At 57.7% G+C, this 23,648-nt stretch overlaps 1 protein-coding gene across 1 annotated transcript in view; it reads left to right on the top strand.

The window, feature by feature from the left end:
* PDZRN3 (PDZ domain containing ring finger 3) overlaps positions 1 to 23,648 on the top strand; it is a 90,735-nt gene that overhangs the window by 14,498 nt on the left and 52,589 nt on the right. The window lies entirely within an intron of this gene.

Raw genomic sequence — 23,648 nt, 5'->3', positions numbered from 1 at the left:
GTGTCGGCGCTGAGCGGTTCTGATGTCCCCGGGCTCACAGCTCGGGCGTTTCCGAGTGAGTGTTTTCTCGTTTGTCTTTGTCGCCTGTTGCTTGTAGAGGCTGGTTGTCGGGGACGCGCAGGCGGCTGGTGTCGAGGATGTCACGCTTCCCCACCCGGCCGGCTTCCTGCTTTCCTCACCGTGGACCAGGCTTGTGCGTTTATGCGGCGGGAGCCTCGCCCCACAGCGCGTGGTGTCCCGGGCGCCCGGCTGCCTGCCGAGGGGCGACCCGTTCGCCCTCCTTGTACGGGCTCTTGTCGCCAAGTTCGTACAGAGGAGCATTTTTGCAGGAGCTTTTGACATTGGGTGGCCCTTCCGGTGTGCGGACACACGGGCTCCATCCATGGGCTCTGCTGGCGGGCGCGTGGACTGTGGGCCCACGGTGCTGTGCAGGGCCCACGGAAGCTGGTGCGTTAGGGGGACACCGGCAAACGGCGCGGCTGCCTGGTGCTCGAGTTCTGCGCACAGGCACATGGCCTCGGGGTTTCTGGGTGCATTCCTGGCCCGTTTCCAACGCGTGGGCCGAGCCGCGAGCCGAGCCGAGCTGGTGGGACACTTGGGGCTGAAAGAGCTGCTCTCCCGTCTCCCTCAGGTGCAACCCTGTGCGAGGCCATGGCTGGGGGCGCTCGACCGGGGAGGGGGATGGCCGTCCCACCAGGAGACGGCGGGGGAGGGGGCTCACTGGCTGTGAGGGGGAGCCTGGGTTTTGTGTCGAGGACACTGTTAGTATCGCCGCAGCCTGTGACTTTCTGAGGGTTCTTAAACCTGGGCTCCTCGTGCCGTGGTTGGGAGGGCACGTGGGCGTGAACTGTCTCGTTCCCGGGAGAGCGGGCGCCTCCGGAGACCCCTGTTCGGGAAGATGCGAGCAGCTCCCGTTGTCGAGGGGCCGGGGAGCAGCCCTCTCCCCTCAGCGTGGATTCCACCCGTGTCTGTGACGGACGAGCCCGCAGCCGGGCGGCGTTTTGCAGAACCCTGACCGCGTCCCATCCCCGAGGGGGCTCTGTTTCTCTGCCATGCTCGACCCCCACCCCCGACCGTGTCTAATGGGGTGAAGGGCTCCGTGGACTTGTCCACGAGAGAAGTAACACCCGTCCCTGGCGCCCTGACGTCTGACTGTGACATCAGCCGCGGGCCCAGCTCCCTGCCCAGGGGTGGGGGCTGGGGCGGGGCCGGAACCATCGCTGCCAAGCCCCGCTCTGCCCACGTGGGGGCACGTGCCCCTCCCGTGGACTCCCTGCTTCCATGGGGGTTTACGTCCGTGGCTCCCAGTTACCCCTTCGGAGCAAGCACTTAGCGATGAAGAATAAATCAGGAGCGACGGGTGTCCCACTGAGATTTTCAAGCGAATGTTAGGTTAAAAGTGAGATCTTCGGTACTTTTCCGAGGACAGGACAGAGCGTGAAGCCCTGGGGAAGGTACCCGTCACGTGCCGTCACCGGCTGCACGTGGCCGCCAGACACTCAGCTGGGAGTTACAGGGTTTGAGGGACAGCCACCGTGTCTTATTTTTTTTCATTGTAATTTTTACTTTCTGCCCGTTGCTATGAGTCAGACGGAGCTGGCTGCACGTGCGTCGCACTTGGAAGGTGTGTGGGATGGTCCGGCGCGCACTGTAAACGTGCTTTCTGGAGAGGCGCGTGGGGACCTTCTGGCAGGTGGATGAGGGGCTGGAAGGGAGAGGGACAGCGGGGCTATCCACCAGGTGCCGGGCAGTGGGGTCAGAGGCCGGCGCTGGGGGTGGCGGGCAGACACGCTGGCCGACTGGCAGCAGCGAGCCCTGACCTGCAGGGATGCCCGTCCCTGGGACCGACGACAGGGGGCGCCGCAGAGCTCAGGTGCCTCTGTGATGACCGGTGACCCCGGGCCCCGCTGCACCGAGCGCCACCCAGTGCTCTCCTGGCTCCCTAAGGGGCCGGGCCGCAGGCTGAGACCCTGCTGTGGAGGCCGAGCTGTACCTTCCGTGCTGACCCCACGTCCTTTCTGACACTTACCCCCGCGTCTCACACCTGCCGGGGGCCATCTGGGTCCTCGCCTGCTGGCAGACAGCGCAGTCAGCTCTGATATTGGAATATAATCCGGCCTCTGCTCCCTGCACCCCTGGGCCTGGCGGGCAGGGGTGGCCCTGAGGTTGGAAGGTCGGTGGGGTGGGGTGGGGCCGAGGCGGGTGCTGCTCTGGGGATGCTCCGGAGCAGGTCACATGACCGAGCTCTGTGTCTGCCATGTCCCCAGGACCCAGCATCCCGCCTGGTGCAGGGGATTCGCCCGGAAACATCTGTCGCCTGACTTGGCCATAGATTTCCAGGTCACACAGCCAACTTCTGAGGGTCCCACTGCAGGAGGTCAGACGTTAGAGCAGGAGGGGCAGGTGACCCTGTGTCCTCAGGTCTCGGGACATCGGACCTCTGACAGCGACAGGTGGAGTCTGCCAGCTGTCCACACGGGGAATAGCAGCGGCTTTAAATAGCCTCGTCCCCGGTGCCGGGCGGGGCGGGGCGGGGGTGGGGGTTAGGAGCAGGCAGCTGCTTTATTTGGAAGCAAGTGACTATAGCTGCCAAAGAGAGGAGTGTGGAAGCCCTGTTACTACTTTTTTTAAAACAGTTTTTAAAATTGATTTCAGGGAGGGAAGGGAGAGGGAGAGAGAGAAACCTCAGTGATGAGAGAGAATTGCTGATGGGGTGCCTCCTGCATGCCCCACACTGGGGATCGAGCCTGCAACCCAGGCAGGTGCCCTAGACCCTGACCTCCTGGTTCATAGGTCGATACTCAACCACTGAGCCATGCTGGCCAGGCTGTGCTTTTTTTTTTTAAGACGAATCTAAAGGTGTGATGCGAAGATGGAGGGATCCATGTTGGAGACGCCACTCTGGGTTTTATAAACGACCCGGGACAAGCGGCTGCACTTCAGATGCGCAGGCTTCGTGTCTCAGTGAAGACCAGGCTTCCTGTGCAGCTGCCGGCCCCGGAGCCGCGTGCGCTGGGCTCCACGCGCTTCCCCCAGCGAGTCGCCCCTGGCAGGTGCGCCTGCTGCTCCCACAGCCGAGCAGATGTGGGAAATACTTCACGTGGGTCCCCTGTGCTCCGCCGTCTCGGTGGCTTGGGTGAAATCGGTGTAGCTGAGTTCCGGAAGGTTCCTTCTCCGGCTTGTGTTTTGAAGGTGCCATTTTCTGCCGTGGGATTTTCACACACACACACACACACACACACACACACACACACACACACACACATACCAGGAAACAATGGCTTCATTCAGACAAGTTGTCAGGGAAGCGCTGACCCCGGTGGGACCGGGAGGGCCTCTCTGGAGAGGATGTGACGAGGGTCAAATGGGAGTTCCACTTTTAATTTTTTGAGGAAACGCCTGTCTGCATTCCGCCCGCAGTGCGAGGCTCCCTGTTCTCCACACCCTGATGGCAGCCATCTGACAGGGCGAGGGGGTAGCTTGCTGTGGTTTTAATTTGCATCTCTGATCGGTGACATGGGGCATCTTTGTTATGCCTCTGGGCCACCTGCGCGTCCCCTTCAGAGCCGTGTCTATTCAGGCCTTTGCCTACTTTTTATTGGGTTGTTTGTTTGGTGTTGAGTTGTATGCGTTCTCTATACGTTTTGGATATTCGCCCTGTGTCCGTTGTATCATCGGTGAACGTCTTCTCCCATTCCATGGGTTGTCTTTTCGTTTGTTGATGGTTTCCCCTGGTGAGCAGGATCGTCCTAGTCGGACGTAGCCCCGTTCGTCGATTCCGGAACCATAAATCACAGGCAGTGACGTCGCCGGCAGTTCTCACGCGAATGTTTTTGGTGCTCTGTCTCCTCGCGCGCAGGAAAGGAACTAGCAATGATCCGATGTGTTCACAGTCTTTACGGCCATCCTATCGAGTTACACAAGTCCGAGTGTTTGCCACAGGGATGGAGCCTGCCCAGCTTGGAGGTCTCCTGTGCGTTAAGGAGCTAATGTTTCCAGGACCACACTTCGGAGCAGCGACGTCTCCTCGTCTCCTCTCCTCGCAGCCTCGGGAGCTGGGGGGGGGGGACCGGTCGCACTTGACCTCACACCACAGTTGGGATTGTTTAGCACCGGTCTGGACAGAAACGGGCGCGACGAGGGGGAAACGTGGATTCGGTTGAAAAATGACCTTCATGTCTTCTGGGTTGAGTCAGTATTGGCCACGGCCTTTGGCTGTTTTGCGGGAATAAATGTGCTTGTTGGACTGAACTGGTGACTTCATCTGTTTTCTCAGACGTGTCGGGGAGGCCGAGCAGGGCCCTCCCCCCCCCCCCCCCATCAGCCCGGTCAAGTGCTCGGCTTGGCGGTGGGAGCTCCCACCGTCTCAGCCAAGAAGACAGGTCTGTCGGGGCCGTGGTCTCGGTGCTGAGGGATTAGCGGTCGAGAGGCTCCGAGAGAGGGGTTAGTGTGCGCTTCGGCCCCGGGAGGTACTTAACGTTGGACATTCTTTCCTTTCGAGGCGAATGTCAAATATCCGAGGGCTCGACCGGCTCGCTAATCCTGACAACTGCCCCTGCTCTGTGATGCTGGAATAAAGGGCGTCTGCCCCGTTCATGGCAGCCTCCCGGCCTCGCACACCCCTCGTGTCCGAGACGTGCTGGTGGCCTTCCCGGGGCCAGGAGCCAGGAGCCAGGAGCCAGGAGCCAGGCAACCTGCGCCGTGGCTGAGACGGAACAGTCTGTCCTCGGGGCGGGAACACCATCAGGATCTGCTGAGATTGGTTTATTTATTTTTAAGATATTTTTATTGATTCCAGAGAGGAGGGAGAGAGAGAGAGAGAGAGAGAGAGAGAAACATCACTGATGAGAGAGAATCATGGATCGGCTGCCTCCTGCACACCCCCTACTGGGGATCGAGTCTGCAACCCGGGCATGTGCCCTGACCGGGAATTGAACCGTGACCTCCTGGTTCATAGGTCGATGATCAAACACTGAGCCATGCTGGCCGGGCTTGATTTTTTTTTTAATTGTTATTATTGGCTTTGAAAGGCTTTAGAGACCCGAATGCTAGCTGTTCACTCCAGCTTGGGTATCTGCAGAAGGAAGGTGCTACGTAAGTGATTTTTAACCTTGTTTTCTGTGTGAGTTGAATTCCATGGACACAACGTAATTGATTTCTGGAAAGCTATCCTGTTGTCCCTCACTCAAGTGAAGTCCGAAATTTCCTGAGACATTCACCTCCAAACCTAAGCCCGTCTCTCGGTCTCTGTCCTGCCCTGTCCCAGCCCGAGGACGCCAGCCGGAGGACGCATTCAGACACCAGCTCTCGGCTCTGCTCTCTGGGTCTGAGCGGGCCCCGGGGACAGAGCTCAGGGACCCACCTGCTCCAAGGCGGACCAGGTGACTCTCGGGGCTGCCCCTCAGGCAGCTGTGGCTTTGATTTGATTGAAAGGTATGTGGCCTGGAGCCGACGTCAACCCGGTGCCATGGTCTTTGAAAAGTGTCCCTGGGCCAGACCTGTTTACCCAGGAATTCCGCCCTCCAGGGAGCGTGGCTTCAAATGTGTAAGGATGTATGCCCAAATGGGGCCCTTCTGACACAGCGGTGATGTCCGAGCAGTGGTGGCCGATGCTGTTTTCTCAGATCCGGGTTTTGCCACGAAGGCAGGGTTTATGGTGGTACAGCTGTGGGCAGGGGGTAGAGCTGCCCACCCCCGCGTGTGGAGAAGAAAGGGATAGAGACCCTTTAAAGGGCGAAGCACAGGCACCCGGAGCCTCTCCCTTGGGAGCTGACTGCCTCAGGGGTTCATGTGGAGGGGGGGCGCGTCTGCGTGTTGTTGAAGTGACATTTTCATTTCTTCATGAGGAAAGTCATGGGTAAGATGGACGCTTATGAAAGGGAATCCTAAGGGCTCAGTCCACATGCGGGACGGAGTGAAACGAGGCTTTTTTCTTGAGGGCTTGCATGCTCCTCGAAGCAGGTGACTGTGATGACGAAGACCTGGGCCTTTGTAGGGCTGCCACACAGGTGTTCGCTCCCACAGCCAGGTGACCAGGAAGAAGCACGGGCACGTTCAAGGACCGGACGCTCAGGGTGACCACCTGATGGAGCCCGGGGTCCTCTCTCCTGGGCACCCCCCCACCACCACCGTGCCCTGGGGACTGGAGGCGTCACACGTGACAGCTGGAGACTCCTCTGGCCTCTGGGACCAGCGTGACGCTGGGCAGCCAGCTGGCTGGAGTGGCCAATTTCCTCACAGGGGACACATCCCTTTCTAGTTGGTTCTGGGGACCCACTGTCCATCACTGAGCTCACAGGGAGAGGCTGGGGCCGGCGGGGAGCAGGTGCGGGGCAGGTGAGGGGGCGGGTGAGGGCGGGCGAGGACTCCCCTGCCTCCAGGTGAGTTCATCCTGAGAGTGTTATTTATGAGCAGCCTTTCCCTTGTGACTCATGTAAAGACGAAGGATCCCTGTAATTACTGTCATCACCTACAGTTCACGTCTCCCGTCTCGCGATGCCCATCGCGCGGCTCCGGGACTGTGTGCCCAGAGCTGGCCGTCCGTACTCGCTTCTTCACTCATTCATCCCGCTGTGCGTTCACTCATTCATCCATCCGAGAGGTGCCCACGCCCTCTACCTGCCCATTCCCGTGCCCGGTGCCGGGCCAGAGCCGAGAGAGGACAGGAGTCCGGTGGCTCAGGTCCTCGGAGGGAGGGCAGAGCCAGCTGCGAGCCAGACGGGCGTATCCTGGGCCCTGTGTCGTGTGGAGAGCGAGTGCCGGGAGGAGAAGGAGGCGGGTCGGGGCAGGACGGGGTGGAGGCTGAGGCAGGGCCACTGGGCCTGTTGCCCTGACAGCAGCCCTGTGACAGATGAGGAAACCGAGGCGCGCTGTTGAAGAGGCAGCAAGGTGACCCAGGGCCTTAGTCACAAGCTCCACTTTCATTGTTTTTATTGAGGGCATTTATTATTCCATTTTACTTACGGGTCTGTCTCCGCCGTCAGGACGTCCCCTCCACGAAGGCCAGTCCCCCTCCCTGTGTGGTCCCCGAAAGACCCGGGCCCTTCGTTAACGTGTAGGTGAGGGCGTGGGAGCTGGAGCTTTAAAGGCGCAGCTGCGCATGAATGTCGATGTTCAGAGGCGGCGGGCAGAGAGGAGGAAGGTGACTGAGGTGTGAAGGTTGCCATGAAAACACGTTTCTCCGAAACGCGCCCGCTTGGCCTTGGGTGGGCGCGGTTTCCTGAATGACTCCTGGCAGGAAGCAGGGCTCCCCGTGGGGGTTTAATGCAGAGGATGTTGAATGAGAAGTAGGCTCGGGGCTTGCTCCACCGGTCGAGCTGATAAAATCTGTTAATCATCCATGTTGCTTTGAGCCCTCAAGGAAGCTTTAAACCTCGGGAACCCAGGCCGTGGCTTTGAGCTTTCATTTCTTTAGTGTGGAGACTGCGGGCCCTGCCTTCTTTGATCGTTGGCACATCATGCTGTGGAGGACAAAGGTGTCGCCCACCTGATGGGGGGGGCGGGGCATCCAGGTCCCAGGTGAGCGGGAAGAGCTCCCTGGGTGACGGTGTCCCTGCGGCTCACCTGCCAGGTTCTGAGAGCTCGGGCCCCAATGTCCTGCCGCCTGGACGAGGCTCACACCTGGTTCTGGGCGTCCCCTCCAGGGCGAGTCTGATGAATGACTAGATACTTCCTTCTGCTTTTCCCCGGGACCGACTCTGTCCCTTCAGGCCCAGGCTCCTGCCTCATCTTGCTGTGTGGCTTCCAGCAGATGGCTCTCCCTCTCTGGGTACCTCCGTTGCCTTCTCTGTGCAGGTGGGATGGCGATAGCACTCAGGAAGTTGTCACAGTTCAGCAGGCACTGAGAGCAGGCCGCTCACCTCTGCTTTAACGGGCCAGGTGGTAGGTGTTGTTGGCATTTGGGGCTATGTGGTCTTTGTTCTGGCTGTTCCACTCGGCTGCAACATGGGGGGAAATCCGGGCATTTGAGAATTATTGTTTGTCGTAGAGAATTTGCAGACAAGCCCACGTAGGTGAGTGGCCCCTGGCTTTCAAATGAAAGTGCATGAAAGGTAGCTGTTAGACTTGGGGCGCCAAATTGAGAACGCAGCCAAATGCAAAGAATAGGGAACTTTTTTAAAAGACAGGGTTTTAGTCTGTGTAAGTGTGATTGTAAGAGGCATGTTCTTTCTCCCAAACACTGCTTTTTTATATATTTTTTGTTGAATCCTCACCTGAGGCTATTTTTTCCATTGATTTCTAAAGAGAGTAGAAGGGAAGGAGGGAGGAGAGAGAGAGAGAGAGAGAGAGAGAGAGAGAGAGAGGTGTGAGACACATCGATGGGTTGCCTCCTGCATGCCCTGACCTGGCTGGTGATCAAACCTGCAACTGAGGTTCATGCCCTTGACTGGGAATCAAACCTGTGAAACTTCGATGTGTGGGCCGGCACTCTAACTACTGAGCAACACTGGCCAGGGCCTAAATGATGCTTTTGATTTAGCCAGCTCCTCTTTTTTTTTTTTTTTTTAATTAACATTTAGTACTTTTTAAAAAATTATCTGCCTAGCTTCCCGATGAGCCCCTGGGACACCCCACCCCCAAGCAGCTTCTCCCCAGCACAGAGCGAACCTGGGATTCAGTTTCATTTTATAAAAAGCACTGGTTCCACTGCAGAGGCCTAATTTTGGAAATAGTTTTATATTTTTCCTTTTTTTTTCACATTTCAGAAAAACACACACACGAAAGACAGTTTTTTTCATACTTAAAGTAATACGTTTTTGGTTTTTATAGAAAAAAAAAATACAGAAAAGCCGGTGACAGTGAAGTCCCACCAATGAGAGGAAACCACTGAATATTTGGTGTTTCTCCTACTTTTCATTTTCGTACACAGAAAAATATACTGAGGGTCAGCCATTCAACTTACTCAGTGACTTTTCTTATTTCTGCTTTTCTCTCCTTGCCTGTGAGACACAAATGGAACTAAAGGGTGTCCACTGCTCTACAGCTCACTGATTAGAGTCGATTCCGTGGTCTGGAACAATGTTTTAAAACCTTACTGAATCGCCTGCCTTTCTGAGACATGATGACAACATCGTCTCCCCTGTCTTCCCATATTTCCCCCGATACACTGTTCATCCTCAGACATGAGACATTGACATATTAAATGGAAGGTAATGAGGTTAGTTGTTTAAAAGGGGGGAGAAACATTCTAGACTTGTGATGACTTTTCTTTGCAGCCCCTAGTTTGATTACATAGCTTCTGATCGGAGGCCTTGGATTTAAAATGCATCGTTATTAACCTAAAGTAGGAATAAAGAAGAGCCACACACTCTCTTTCTTTCTTTTTCTTTTTTTATCACCACAAACATGAAAGATTCCGATCATCAGATGAGACACAGTCCCGGGAACCCAGCTCCCTCACTGAAGACTGGTGACCAGCGTCCAAGCACAGATAACTCATTCTGTGCGGCTGGAGCAGCTGTTGCCTTGAATGCAGCCCTTTTTCCCCGGAAATGGAAAAGGTCTCATGAAGAATGCCTGTGTTGTTTCTTTTTGAAAGCAGCTGGCTTTGCATCCTTGAGCTGGGATTTTTTTTTTTTTTTTTTTTTTTTTTGGTTCAAAAACAGGCTCTGGAGGTTTTCCCTGTGCAGGGGCCGGAGGGGGAAGGAGAGGCAGCCCTGGCCCGTCCTGTGCAGGCCCAGCCCAGCGTGGGGGTGTGGGGGCCGGGACAGGGAACCCCAACACCAGCCCGGCTGTGTCACCATCACAGCCCTGCCCTGTGGAGCCGCCCGGGAGGCAGAGGCTGGGGCAGCAGAGGGCGGGGACGGTGGGATCCACAGGGCCACTCGGGTCCCTGCCCAGCCGTCTCTGTGGGGACAGGGAGACCCTGGGGCCAGGAGGCACCCAGGTCCTGGGCTGTTTCTGCAGATTCCCCGGGAGACCCGCATCCTCAGGGCCCCTCGGGTTCCCGGGGCAGAGCTGTTCCCCCCCGGGGCATCTTCTCTCCTGGGCTGGAGTCCCTGTCCGTAGGTCACGTGATTGATGAATGTCTGTGCCTCCCTGTCTGTCCCCGGCACCAGGCACCTGCCTACCTCCCCACAGGAAGCCCCAGGAGACCGTCCCCCACCACTGCCAGGCTTCATCTCTCGGCTTTGTTTAGGGGCCCAGCATCTCCTGGTGAAAACATTCACGTCATTCGCCAAAAGGAAAAAGTTGCAGTGATGGTATTCTTCATGATGCCTATTTACGATACTTTTATATTATTAAAATACTAGAGGCCCAGTGCACAAAATTCATGCAAGGGGCTTGGCCCTTGCAGCCCCGGCTTTGTCCAGAAGGTCATCCAGAAGGTCGTTCGGCTGTCCAGTCTAATTAGCATATTACGCTTTTATTATCATACATGTTTGTAGCATTAATGTCTGAGCCCATGATTGTTGGCAAAGTCTTTACTTTTTGCTCAAATTCTTTTCAAGTGAAAACATTCATCGCTTCTGAATGATGATAGCTTATCTTGGCGATTTCCTTGGTGTTTCAGCCACTCGCCAAATTTCAGCGATGAGAGAGCGAGTGTGTCACGGGTGCTCGTGTTACGGTGAGGACCTGGACGTGGAGAGGATCCCTCAGCCCGGGGCGGGCAGTGGGGGCATTGTCAGGAGGTCCTACCTCCCAGTCCCTGGGCGTGTTTCGTACCGACGGCCCTTTCTGAATCCCCTGCCGCCTTCCGAGGAGCTGAGCACACACCCTGCGGGTATCCCGTGCCGGCCTGCGGCCTCGCTTACGTGAGCACTGAGCTATGCGGGAGGACGTGGCAGGAGGACGTGCCTCCAGCTGTCAGCAGGCCCTGGTTACGCCTGGTCTTTTCATTTTCATATGTTTTAAGCAATAGTTGCCTGACATTCAGAAAGAGAACCCAGGTTCCCCTCGGCGCCCAGGCCCCTCTCCATCTCCTGGATGCTGTTTTCTCCGAGGTTCCCTCCTTCTGCCGGGAGCCGTCAGGGCTCTGCCGAGTTCCGGGCTTTGAGACGCACCCTGACCCAGGCTGCGTGCCGGGAGCTGGAGGCTCAGCCGCAGCCGGTCCGAAGCCGCCCTGGCTTTAAGGACGGGCGCCCATCCCAAGATGGCAACCCTCAGTGACCCCGAGGACGGACTTGTTCCTGAACGTCCTGAGCTGCGGGTGTCTGCAGGGCTGGTCCTCAGGGGCGCGGGGTGTAGCTGGCTGTTTGGTCTGGGTGCCCCCCCTCCCCGAGAACGGAGGCGAGCCTTCCTCTCCCCCCGGGGCCGCTCAGGCCCACAGTCCACGCTCTTCCTGCCCCTTTGAGTCGCGAGGGCTCCTTCCAGGGGACGAGCGGTGGCTCCAAATGTTCCTGGAGGATGTCTTCCTGGGCGAGAAACCGCACTCCGCTGCGACCCTAATTGCTCTGAAATGCAGAGACCGGCATGTTTCATTCTCCTCACCCGGCACCGTATCGGCTTGGCCCGGTGGTTAAAGCAGCACAGCCAGGCAGGCATGTGCTGGGAGCTGGTCTCCCTGGCATCCAGGGATGTTGTGGGGCCTCGAGGCGTCCCAGGCACCAGACAGGGCCGTGTCACAGGGAGTGCGGTGGGTGGGGGCCCATTTCTCCGAGGCTTTTCCCGGTGGGCATGGGCTGGCGTTCTGGGGGACCACGTGTCTCTGGCTGCGTTCAGGGTGTTTCTGAGTTGTCACTGTTACCCTTCTGCGTGGACGGTGATGCCACTGTTGACGGTGTCGCAGACACAGAGCGCATACCGTGTGCCTGGCGGTGTTCTTACCACTGCCTTGTGTCCGTGTGCGCGCGAGAGAGAGGGAGAGAGAATCCTCACAGCGGCCCGTGAGACACTATTCTGGTTGTTGTCCCCGTTTCATGTTTGAATGGAGGGAGGGCCACAGGAGTGCTGTAACTTGGCGGAGGTGACAGAGCCCGTCAGTGTCACAGCTGGGACTTGAGTGCAGAGAGAACCTGTGGGTCTACATACACCTGCCACCACACACACTCCTCTTCCCGCTCCATCTGGGGCCCTCGTGGAGGCCGCATCTCGGGCTCGGGCCTCGCACCCCCCAGCTAGTGCCCTGTGCGAGGGGCGGGGGGACCCCAAGCTCCAGGCTCTGCCAGCGAGACGGCTGCCAGGGGTGTCGGCTACTTGCTCCCCAGCCCTGTTCTTTCCCACCCGTGTTTCCCTTCCGCCCCGTGGCCCCGTCAGGATGCCATGTGTGTGCCACGTGTGTTTCAGCCTCGGTGCCCACCCGTCCAGGTCCTTCTCCGCAGTCATGTGCCGCCGCTCCTCTGCCTGGCCCTGGGCTGAACGGGAGTCGGCCCGGGTGCAGGTACGAGGCCTGCGTGACTCAGCTTGGCCGACCTTTGCACCCTCGCCTGTCACACGGGGTCAGTCTTACTCAGAGGACCGGGAAGGAAAATGGGCGGAGCGTGTAAAGAAGGTCAGGTATCTTTTACTCCGATTCACAGTCCCAAATGTCATCTGATTGTTCTGTTTTCCGCAATAACGTTGCCTCTTTAATTTGTCGGGGCCGGAGCGTCAGAGACGGGGCACAGGGGTGGGCGCACAGTCTGTGTGTGTCCGGGACGTGCTGCCCAGAGCGTGGGCATCGGCTGCAGGACTGGGCTCTGTGTATCCCCGAACGGAAACATTTACCTCAATTCCCGACACCACGTCGGAGCATCTTCCCATTCCAACCTATTACGCTTCTCCACGCGATGGCACCTCCTGGTAACGGGGTTCACACAGCAGGCGCCCCGGGAAGCGCATGGGATCATCTCAGGTGTTCCTCATGGCCCTGTACATTGGGAGTTTCTTTACCGGGAAAAAATGTGAATTGCAAAGCGCATACATATGTGTCTCCATGTGCGTGTATGCACATATGTACCAGTATGTGTATCTCTGTATATGTATGTTCGTATGCATGTGTGTGTTTTTGTGCATGCATGCGTGTGTGTGTCAGCAACACCACCCTGAGGTGGGCGTCCTGGGCGCAAGCTCAGCCACGTCCGGGCACCCGCCACCCCTGGTCCCTCCTGACGTGCAGGGAAGCCTGAACTTGGACAAGTCGCTGCCCTCGCCACACTCTGGGCTTCGGGGTTGGGCTTTGAACCCGAGCGACTCGGCCTTCCTGCCGTGTGACATCTCTCGGGGGACATGCCCTGTGCTGGGACCGGGAAGAAAGGAGCCCATTCTGTCTGTAGACAGACCCTCAGTTAATAGCAGACGAAGACGGGTGTCGCGCATTCACCATTGTCCGCCGCAGCCCCTCATCCCGCACACAGCGCCCCTTCTGCGGCGAACGGGGACAATGGCACCCTTCAGCGCGGGACGGAGCTGTCGAGGGTGGCCTCTGCGATCGATCGGGCGAACCTCACGGTCGGCAAACGGGAAGCACTTGTGCCACAGGCCCTGCCAGCAGGAGCTGGGGGGTGGGGGTCCTCGACAGCGGCTGGCGGGGAGGGGCAGGGGAGGGGGGCCGGTGCATATCTGGCCGCTCCCTTCCCGCTGGTTCGGGCATTTCCCTGTGGCCACGGCTCCTGGGTTCTCCTTCACCAGCATTCGCTTCCCCGGTTTAGGTTTTGTTTTCTTCTTCTTCGGTGAGAATTGCTTCTCTGGGCTCGGACACACTGGCTTCCCCGCACGTGAAATTAAAAGGCTGTTTAATTTTTAGCCACAAGAGGCGTTGTGTGAGCGACCCTGTCACATCCTCATCAACTCCTCTGCTTTATGACCCTCATCACCCTCTTAATGAGAGCACGTGCCAGAGGCTCTGCGGGGAGGGCTCCGCTCTCCTGGCCCCCAGGGCCGGGGGGTCCAGCTCCCGATGGCACCGCAAGTCGGGATCGCTGCTGAGTGAGCCCCTTGCGCTGCGGCCCGTTGGGGACCCACCTCTAACAGAGCCGCGAGGGTGGGGTCCTAGGGACGTATCTAACAGAGCCGCGAGGGTGGGGTCCTAGGGGCGTACAAGTTTTGTATATTATGTTTCATGAGTCCCAGCAGCTCCAAAATGTCCATTTTATTTTATTTATTTACTTTTTTGGGGGGGGGCTCAAGTCCCCAGTCTCAGAGAAAGCCCACGCCCGCAGTTGTCAGTGTGGGGTAAATTCTCTCTCTCGCTAGCATCTAAGGTGCGGGTGGCTGCGGGAGACCCGCGGGGCAGGGGGGTGCGTGCCAACCTGCGTTCCGGTGGACACGCGTCCGAGGCCCGCAGCGTTCTCGCCAGCCCCGCCGTCCAGGCCGGCGCCCGCCCCTGCCTTCCCGGCCCCCGCGGATCACAAAGGAAGCGAGGGCCATGTGTTTCTAATTCATTTGCATGTAGCTCATCAAAATGCAGTTTGGTGCGAGCTCTTTGGTGTCCAAGCAGCAGTTGGAGCCTTTTTATGAGACTTTTAACCACCACCCACCGCCCCCCAACCAGGAAGCCGGGACTTGCCAAGAGAAAATGAAGTCAAGGTTGGGGCCATGCCGTGTGCTCCCGCCCGCCGTGCTCCATGGGCGGGGCACTGACGCCCTCACCAGTGCACAGCTGCTGCTCCACGCACTGCTCCCCCGTCACTGGTTAACTCTCTGAGACCTTCCTGCCCCACCAGGGACCTTCCTTTGCCCAGTGACGACTGTCTGTCTGCTGGGACGGTGCCCGGGGCGCCCAGGGCTCTGGGCCAGGCTGGGCCCTCAGCTCGTGACCTTCGGGCAGTTATTCTTCCTTCATCAGAAAGGCTGCTGAGCTCCAAGGAAGAGTAGCGACTGCCCTTAGGGCTGCACAGCTTTGACCTCTGAGACCACAGACACCAGACACGGCGGGCGAGCACAGTGGGCGCCGGCTCGGGCCTCGGTTTTCTGTTGAGGGACGGGCAGGTGATGTCCCAGGCGACTCGACACCGACTTGGCGTCTCCAGTCCCCCGGGGGGGGGGGGGGCGGTCAGAGCGAGTCCTGGGCTGTAGGACAGGTTCTCCCGGAGCCTGAGGCACCTTCTGGGCCGCCTGGACCCAGCCCACGCCCCCCTGGCAGAGTAGAGACTTGAGCCCCAGTCTTTTGGGTCCCTTTTCCCTCTCCTCTTGAAGTGGTGAGCGTGGGAGGGGCGGTGAGCGTGGGAGAGGTGTCCTGGGTGGAACCTGCACAGGGAGCTTAGGACGGCGGCCGCTGAAGCGCACATGTGTTGTTCACGAGGGGACCCCTCCGCCCCTGAGTTATGGGTGTTGGTTTGAAGAAACCTTTGTCTTAAAATAAGTTCTCGATGCTCAGGATTGGAAGCAGCTGGGCGTCTGGGGACGGGCAGAGGGTTCAGATCTGCGTCTGCGTCTGCGTCTGCGTGTGTCTCCGGCGGCCGCGGCAGATGCTCCCGAATGACACACATACCTGACGTGCCGGCCGGGCCACAGCATCCGTGTCTGCCGGCGGTTTGGGTGGCCCGCCCCCCCTCCCCCGCGTCTCCCGCCGGGGATCCAGCTGTGGGAACCCCTCCTCCGTTCCCATCTGGCCGGCCCCCGCGAGTCGAGAGGATGTGGGAGACGTGACGTGGAGCAGGAACCCAGGGCCTGGTCAGCGGGTTCAAGGCGATGCACTGAGTCCCGGGTGTGCGCTCCCACCTGTGTCTCGGGCGCAGGGGCCACGTCTGTCAGGAACGGGGCCGTGGCGGGTGGCCGCCTCGTTGCAGCGTTCAGGCCGGAGAAGGAAATTACAGAAACATGCGTGGGGTTGTTTGGACCCAATGTAGCATCAAACAGCTTGTGGCTTCCCTATCTCAGTCCCTTTATGAAATGTGTGTTGAAGGTGCCTGTCCAGATGGTATCGCACTGTTTACCTTGATGTCCCACAGCCTGTAATTACCCACAAGCCCGAGGCCTCAGCCTGTGCCTCGCCCTCCCCTGCAGGGAGCCCTCAGCTGGTTTCGGGGGGCATGGCTGGCATCTGCAACTGGTGGGCGTGTGTCCCCGGTGGTGTGTGTCCCGTGTGAATGCATGTCCCGTGTGGGTGCATGTCCCATGTGGGGTACATGTGCTTACGTGTCCTGTGTGGTTGTATGTCGCATGTGGTTGTGTGTACCATGTGGGTGTATGTCCCCTGTGGGTGTGTGTCCTGTGTGGGTGTGTGTCACACGTGGCTGTGTGTCCTACAGGGGTGCATGTCCTGTGTGGGTGCTGGGTACACGTTGCCCCCCCACCCCAGTGCACGTTCCTTACAGGGCCTCTCTCCAAGTCACTGCAGATGGTGAGAACGGCCGCGGAGGGAACGCAGGTATGAGGCGCAACTGCTCCGATCGTGGGTGGACCCACAGCAACGGGGTTGGGCCCATGCTGCCATCTGCCATGTGACTTGTCAGGTGCAACTTTCCCATGACCCCACGTGCTCTCTGAGTCTCCTCCTGTCGCTGTGGGAGCACCTGTTGTAGACACTGCAGCCGCCAAGCCTGTCAGAGCCCCTGAGCGTCCTTTGGGGCCTGAACTAGCAGTGATGTTACTTGTGGGGACTGGGGTGTTTATCTAATGACTTGGTGATGTTACATGTGGGGGGTTGGGATGTTTAATGACTTAGTGATGTTACGTGTGGGGGCTGGGGTGTTTACCTAATGGCATACCTTCTTCTGTGACTAGATCCTAGGCCCCTAAAGCAACAGCAGGTTATGCTGCGGCCACATTTTCATGTTGGAAGGAGACTGTTTGGAAAACCCAGGATTATAAATTTAAAAGAAGCTGTCATTTGTTTGGCGTTGTCTTATAACTTTCCCAACAGTGAGTCATGTGTGGATCATTTAACATAATAACAAGTAACATTTATGACGTACTTATGTAGCCCAAGGACTTAGCAGTTAGGTCCACATTTGACCCTATTTCTTTCATAACTCTGGAAGATAATGAAATGACCCTCTTCGTTTACCAGATGGGGAATGGCCATCCAGAGAGGGTGAGTCAGCTCCCCGAGGTCACAGAGCTGCACATGGACGTACAGAGTTGAGCTCTCGTCTCCCCACACCCCCTGTGGCGCCCCGGTGATGGGACAGACACGCCCCCTCCTTCAGACCTTTGGACGTCAGCACCGGCTCTGTGCTGGCCAGTGCACACGCCTCAGACACTAAATAAAATCAGCACCTTGTCTTCTCCCCGGGGAGGCAGAATTTGGGGGACCAGCAGGGATGGAAGACCCACCAGAACTCAGCTGCTGCGGTAACGGCCCGGCCCAGCTCAGCCCCGGGAACTGTGCGCATTGTTTGTCGAGTTTGCTTTGACCTGAAAGAATCCTGAGCCAGAGAGCATAGCGGGCCGGGCCGCTGATCACCACGGTGTCACCAGACCACCGAGGGGTCCGGGCTGCCTGCCACGACTGGAGCCGGTTCAGCAGAGAGCGGGTTGAATCCTACGTGAGCGTGTACTCCCATCCTGCCGGCAGCGTGGGAGGGCAGCGGGTCACCCACAGAATCTGCTCCGCCCTCCCCGTACACCGGCTGCTTGTGTTGGGTAGAAGGACAGAGGTTCCATGGGGAAGGAGGCAAAGGGTAGACCACATGGGCAGTTTACAGGGAATGGGGGCTGGAGATTTGCACAGGCCTGTGGGTATGCAAAGGCTGGGGGTCTTCAAAGGGCTGGCGGCTCTGGTTTCTGCAACAGGTTCTTAATCTTCCCATGGCCATAGGCAGCTCCCTGAGGGGGAGGACGGGCTGCATTTCCAGGTGAGCTCCCAGGTCCCACCTGCACCTCCCAGCCCGGTTAGAACGTGCCTTCTGTAATCAGAACAAACCAGTCCTGGTCACAGAGCAGGATTAACACTTCTTACAATGGTAGCCGGTCCCCAGCATTCTATTTCTGCCCCTGTCACCTGTGCACGGCCTGCGGCTCGCTCTGGAGATGTGGGCAGCTGCCGGCACTCAGCACCCTGACGAGGGCAGACCTCTCTCCAGGGTTTGTTTCACGTCGGAGCTTGGGGTGACTGGGGCCGGGGCCAGGGCTCCATTTTTCACGGGGATCTGTTCATAGGTCTGACTATCTGTGTTTTCACTCAGTCTACCCAGAAGCCGTAACAAAAAGGATTGATAGTCGGCCTACATATGGAAAGCTCAGGACTGAATGTGGCGGCGCAGATACAGTAAAATAAGAAGTAAGCTGGCAAGAGCGGACAGGGGGTGGATTCCCTGCTTTCCGAATGTGCTCCCACACGTCAGGGGAAAAGACAAGCTACCCAGGAGAAATCGAGCCAAGAATGCCACCCGCAGACGTATAAAACGTGCTCGGCCTCGGCCATAATTAAGGACACGCAGAACGAGACGGTGTTGGCAACGGTGCGCCCGCCTGATAACATGCAGCATTGATGAGCCTGTTGACATAAGCGCCCCCGTAAACGGTTGGTGGGCGTGTAAATCGGGGCGGCCGTTGGCGATATCTGTGAAGACACGCGTTCCGTCTGGCTCATGCATTCCACCGTTAGGCCTCTGCACGTGGCTGCCAGGGAATGCGTGTGCCCACGAGGCAGAGGCTGGTCTGCCCGGTGCGGTGGGTGCCCAGCCACAGGCCGCCCTCCCCCCAAGTCAGACGCAAGCCCGGTGCCGCCGGAACGGAGGGCATGAAGCTGGGCTGCAGGCCTCAGGGGTCAGAGCTCAGGCCTCCTTGTGGGAACAGCAACTGGGTTCCCCGGAGATTGTGAGCAGGGTTAAAATTTGGGGACTACTGTTAGGGATGTGGGGAAGCTTTGGGGTTTTTTAAATTTTACTCTACACTTTTTAAAAAATATATGCTTTTATTGATTTTAGAGAGGGAGGGAGAGGAATAGAGAGAAAGAGAAGCATTGATGAGAGAGAATCATTGATCATCTGCCTCCTGCACGCCCCCTACTGGAGATCAAGCCCACAACCCGGGCACGTGCCCTGACTGGGAATTGAACTGGTGACCTCCTGGTTCATAGGTTGATGCTCAACCACTGAGCCACACCGGCTGGGCTATTTTATACTTTTTTAAAACAACTTTCCCCCCATGCATTCAGTTTATTTAAAATAATTAAGTGTGACTGCAGTCTATTAGGAGGCCGTTCTGAGAGTTGCCGACCGAGGTTTCGCTCTGGGTCCGGATCTGGCCGAGGCGCTGTCCCGAGCTGCCCTTCGGAAGGGAAGGCATGGGGCTCAGTGTCGGGGCTGAGAGCTGCTCATCAGAGTAGCGGACCACGTGTGTCCTGGGCTCTGCGGACATATCTGTGAAAATCCATCTTTTAAAGTCTTGGGTGGACTCGAGCGTGTAGGTGAGCTCACTTCCTTGCTCACAGGACTGGGGGGAGGGGTGTGTTGGGCGCAGGTGTGGGGGTGGGAGGCTCGCCCGTGCCAGAAAGGAGCACCCAGGCTTTTGTGTCTTTGGAGCCGTCAGTGCCCAACCACCAACGAGCCAAACTGTCGACAATTGCTGGAAGGGCGGACTCTGGTTTCAGGGGCGGCTTTTCACGCTGGGAAACAGAGAGGGACTTTGCTCTGCAACCAGAGACTAGATTGGAACGCGGCTTCCTTCGCCTCCTCACGTGGCGATCTAGCGTGGCTTGTTACCATGTCGGAAAAATGGGCTGATGAGCACAGTAGCTTGCTTACAGGCAGTTGCTAAAGGGTAAACAAGGGAAAACAGGGAAACACTTTCCTCACACCTGGCACCAGGCAAAGGTGGTTGGTACCTGGCATTATTGCTGAACCACAACTGAGCCACCTCAGCCCAGGGGTCAGTGCTGTGGACGAAAAGCCGGGGGTGGGGGGCCATATGCTCACCTGACAGCTCAGGGAAGGCCCGTGTGGCAGCCTTGCAAACTCAGAGACCTAAAGTAACCACAAAGGATGGTCTGAAATGAAAATTTTAGCTAAAAGCAGTGATGGTGGGTAGTCACGTCCTAGGCCGGTATCTTCCCTGACAAAGGTCAGTCTTTACCTTAACTGAGCCTGTCTGTGGTCTTTTTGCATCTGCCATAACATATTGTTGGAAAGTCAAAGTAATTTTCCTTTTTCTGGACCCCTCGAAGCGCCGGCACCGCTCTGCGGAGACCACAGCCCCTCATTGTTACTGAGTTCATCGTTGACTGTGAACTGTCCTGCACCCACCTAAGTAAGAGAAGTGTGTGTCTATCATTTTACTTTTTATCCAGTCCCAGAGGTGTCCCCACTTTGCTTTCTCCCGCCTCCCTCATCCATCTCCAGTGGAGTCCATGGAACCCACTTACCTCTCCTCCTTTGTATAAAACAAGGTGAGAAACCGCCGTTCTCCAGAGCATTATCCCGTTACGTTGAGATTCTGCTTCCCAGCAATTGTCCACAGTTTGGCCCAAAGAAACTCACAAAAATCCTACGGGATGTTTTTTTATGTTAGCATTGCACTTCTGCCTGCACCCCAGCAGCTCAGGGAGGGCGTTGCCTGGGGTTCTGACAGTTAGTTCATCGGGTTCCAGAACCAGCACCGGTCAACCAGCAAAGCAGGCCAGAGGGCCGGAACTCAGAACCTTTGACTCCTTTCCCAAAGAGATGAGCGAAAGACGCAAGACACAGGCCTGCTGGCGGAGGGTTCTTAGGCCGGATGTTTCCTGGGCGTCGAGGAATGCAAGGATCTCTGTATCCCTGGCTCTCGGAGCCCAAACCAAGACCAGAGAGCTTGCCCAGATAGAAAAGACCCAAGTAAACTCAGTCGTACCATCCTTCACCCTCTCACACCCACCCCTCTGTGAAGTCTCTTTTCAACCAAAATCTTGATGAAACCCTAATTTATTCTTACACACGCACACGCGCACACACACACGCACATGCACATGCACACACACCCGTTAGGTTAGAATCCATTTGCTTACATGAGCCGTCTGGCTCAGGCCTGCCCCAGGAAGGGTATGTAAGGTCACCCCAACCTTTAAGTGCAGCAATTCCCACTTGAACTAAGCAGGATACAGGGACCTGGAGACCTAGCTTTTCAGTCGTTGTGAACCTGCCTTTCAGGGCGATCAAAGGTTCCCCACCCTGAGGACCCCCAGCTCAGAGAGCCTGTGTCTGCTTAACCCAGGCCCAGTGTTTCATTTCACTCCTGATCGCCTCCCCAGCAGCATTGTTCCTGCAATTAGATGACTCGCCCCTCCTGGCTCCCTTGTGTTTGACACAGGCAGCCTGACCCTGGAATCTACCCGCTAGAAGGTCACGGTTTTGTATAGAAACAGAGGATTTTTCTGTTCAGTCCTTATTTTTAAATAGAATGCCATCAGTATGCCTACATTAAAGATTGGTTCATTCAAGCACAACAAACGAAGCCATTACAGTTGCCCTGTAACTGTGGGTTGGAACGTTTGGCGGTGGGGGGGTTGGGGGGGGGATAGGGGGGAGAGGACCCGTGTGTCTTTGGCTGATGGTTCCCGTAAAGGCTCAGCCGCTGTCATCCTGGCTCAGTCCAGCGTCTGGCTGTCAGAGGTCCTGGTTTGAGGCAGGGAGTGGGGTTCCGTGCTGGGTGGATGTCGGGGAACAGCCGTGCTGCACCTTCGGACACGGGGGTGCTCACAGGTTTGCTTCTCAGGGGCGCTGGTTAAACCAGTTAACCAAGTTTAACCCGTTAAACGGAGTCCAGCACGCTGGTCATTAACGGGGGCCGTCGGCGGCCACCCCTGTTCAGAGTCCCGGCTGCCTTTCAGTTCTGCGGAGCGGAGCAGCTGTGAAATCTCTTCTCACCGCCGCCCGGTCGGCCCTGCCTGGGGGGCGGGGAGCTGCCATGGCTTAGGGGGCCAGTAAGCATTTGATGCTCAACTGGCCAAGTTTTCATCACACCTGCTCAGACACAGAGAGGCCGCAGGCCTGGACCGCAGCCTGTGGGCGGGCAGGACGCTCCTGTGCTTGTGACCCGTTTCCCTCGGACCTCCCACTGACCCAGGGTCTCTCCTTGTTGTTCCTGACTCGGGAGGAACCAGGTCACGGGTGGTCGGGGCGCCAGGCGGCAGGTGTCTGTGGTGGGAGATCTGGAGGAGTCTAAACAGACGCAGACAACAGCTTTTAAAACTCTAATGTGCCCTGGCCTGGTGGCCCCGTTGCTTGGAGCGTCGTCCTGTACACAAAAAGGTGGCGGGTTCCATCCGGTCGAGGCACATACGGGAGGCAACCAGTGGACGTACCTCTCTCACATTGACGTTTCTCTCTCTCTCTCTCTCTCTCTCTCTCTCTCTCTCTCTCTCTCCCCCTCTCTCTCCCCTCCCCTTCCTCTCGCTCTAGAAATCAGTTTTTAAAAACCCACATATCCTCTGGTGAGGATTTTTTTAAAAAAAAACCTAATTTGCAACATGCCAGCTGACGAATTTTCATTTCAGTTTATGAAAACGGCATTTTAAAACATGTAACGTCTCCACGTGTCCGGGTGTGTTTGGCTGCAAGGCCTCTGGATGACGGGCCCTGTGGCTGGAGGTCTGATCGTCAACCCCGGGGACTTTTTCTCCACGAGGGCTCGTCTGGGTGTTGTTTGCTGTGCTTGGCACGTTAGGGGATCTTGGGCTTAATTGATACTCGAATTCAGTACTTTTAACATTTCCTTTTACAAAACAAGCGCGCGTCTGGCTTTATTTACGGAGGGAGGGAGGGAGTTATCCCCCGAAGAAAGAGAACCTCCCTCGTGATGCTATGGAATGCCTCCCTTGGGGGGGGGGGGGGGCCGTGTTCCTGGGACGTGTTTCACGTAACGCACACGTGTTACATGTGGGCTAGAGGCCTGTGTGTGACCTTCTGAACCCAGGGGTATGAAACTGGTGAAAGAGCATTTCGTTGAAATGAGAGATAAGTATGTGCAAACAATTCCGAGTCCTGTGTTTGAATGTGAGGGGCGTCCCAGGAGTCGGTCCCAGGGGCTCATCTGCCGGGGACTCCGGCTTCCCTGCTGGCGCTCCGGCCAGGCCCACGGGGACACGCCTGACCCAGGAGACACGTGTGTTCTGATCGATTACATTGTTGCTAAATTCGAAAAAGCAAACCTTACAGAGTGAGTGATGAACCCCTGGGTGCTGCCGCTGGGCCCTCAGCACCCCGGGCTCCCCATCCTCCCCGGCCTCCCCGTCCTCCCCGGCCTCCCGCCTGCCCCAGCCTGGCTTCTCTGGAACAGACCCCGTGTGTTCAGCCAGACGGCGGAGGCCGCTCGCTCGTGTAAACACCAGCCCCTGCGACTTCCCCGGCAGCCGCGAGGCAGGCCCGGCACAATGAGGTGTCTGTTCCCCTGTGGCCCCGGAGCCTGGTCCCAACACAGGGGTTGTGTTCTGTGTGCCAGCGGAACTGCCTCTCCACACGCCCTGCTTTGTCTGCGGGCCGAGGGGCCGCAGGGCCGGGAGCCGTCTCCGTTTCTGCCTCCGCCCCTGGGCCCGCCCTGGTCCACGCCCCGACGGTTTCGGGTGAGACCTGCAGCCAGGCCGCTTCCTCCAGGAGCCGGTGCCCACGGGCAGGGAGAAGCTGGCCCATCAGGAACGTCCGTGGGCACAAGCCAGGCCGCTGCTTTCACCCACCTGAACGCTGCCAGCTCGGGGGGCTGGCTGGGGAGGGGCGAGGCCCCGGGCTCCGTGGCAGGTTTCCTGCTCGGGCCCCTCCTTTTGGCGACGGCTAGAGCTATGTCCTCCCCAACGGTGGGCACCTGGGAGACCCCATAGGAGGAAGGCTGCCCATGTGCTTTCTCCTGGGGTGAGGGATGGCGAGAAACAGAAA

The sequence above is a fragment of the Myotis daubentonii genome, chromosome 14 (assembly GCF_963259705.1).
Source record: "Myotis daubentonii chromosome 14, mMyoDau2.1, whole genome shotgun sequence".
NCBI classification, from domain to species: Eukaryota; Metazoa; Chordata; class Mammalia; order Chiroptera; family Vespertilionidae; genus Myotis; species Myotis daubentonii.
Note: the sequence above shows the minus strand (reverse complement) of the source record. Positions and strands in the feature narration are given on the sequence as shown.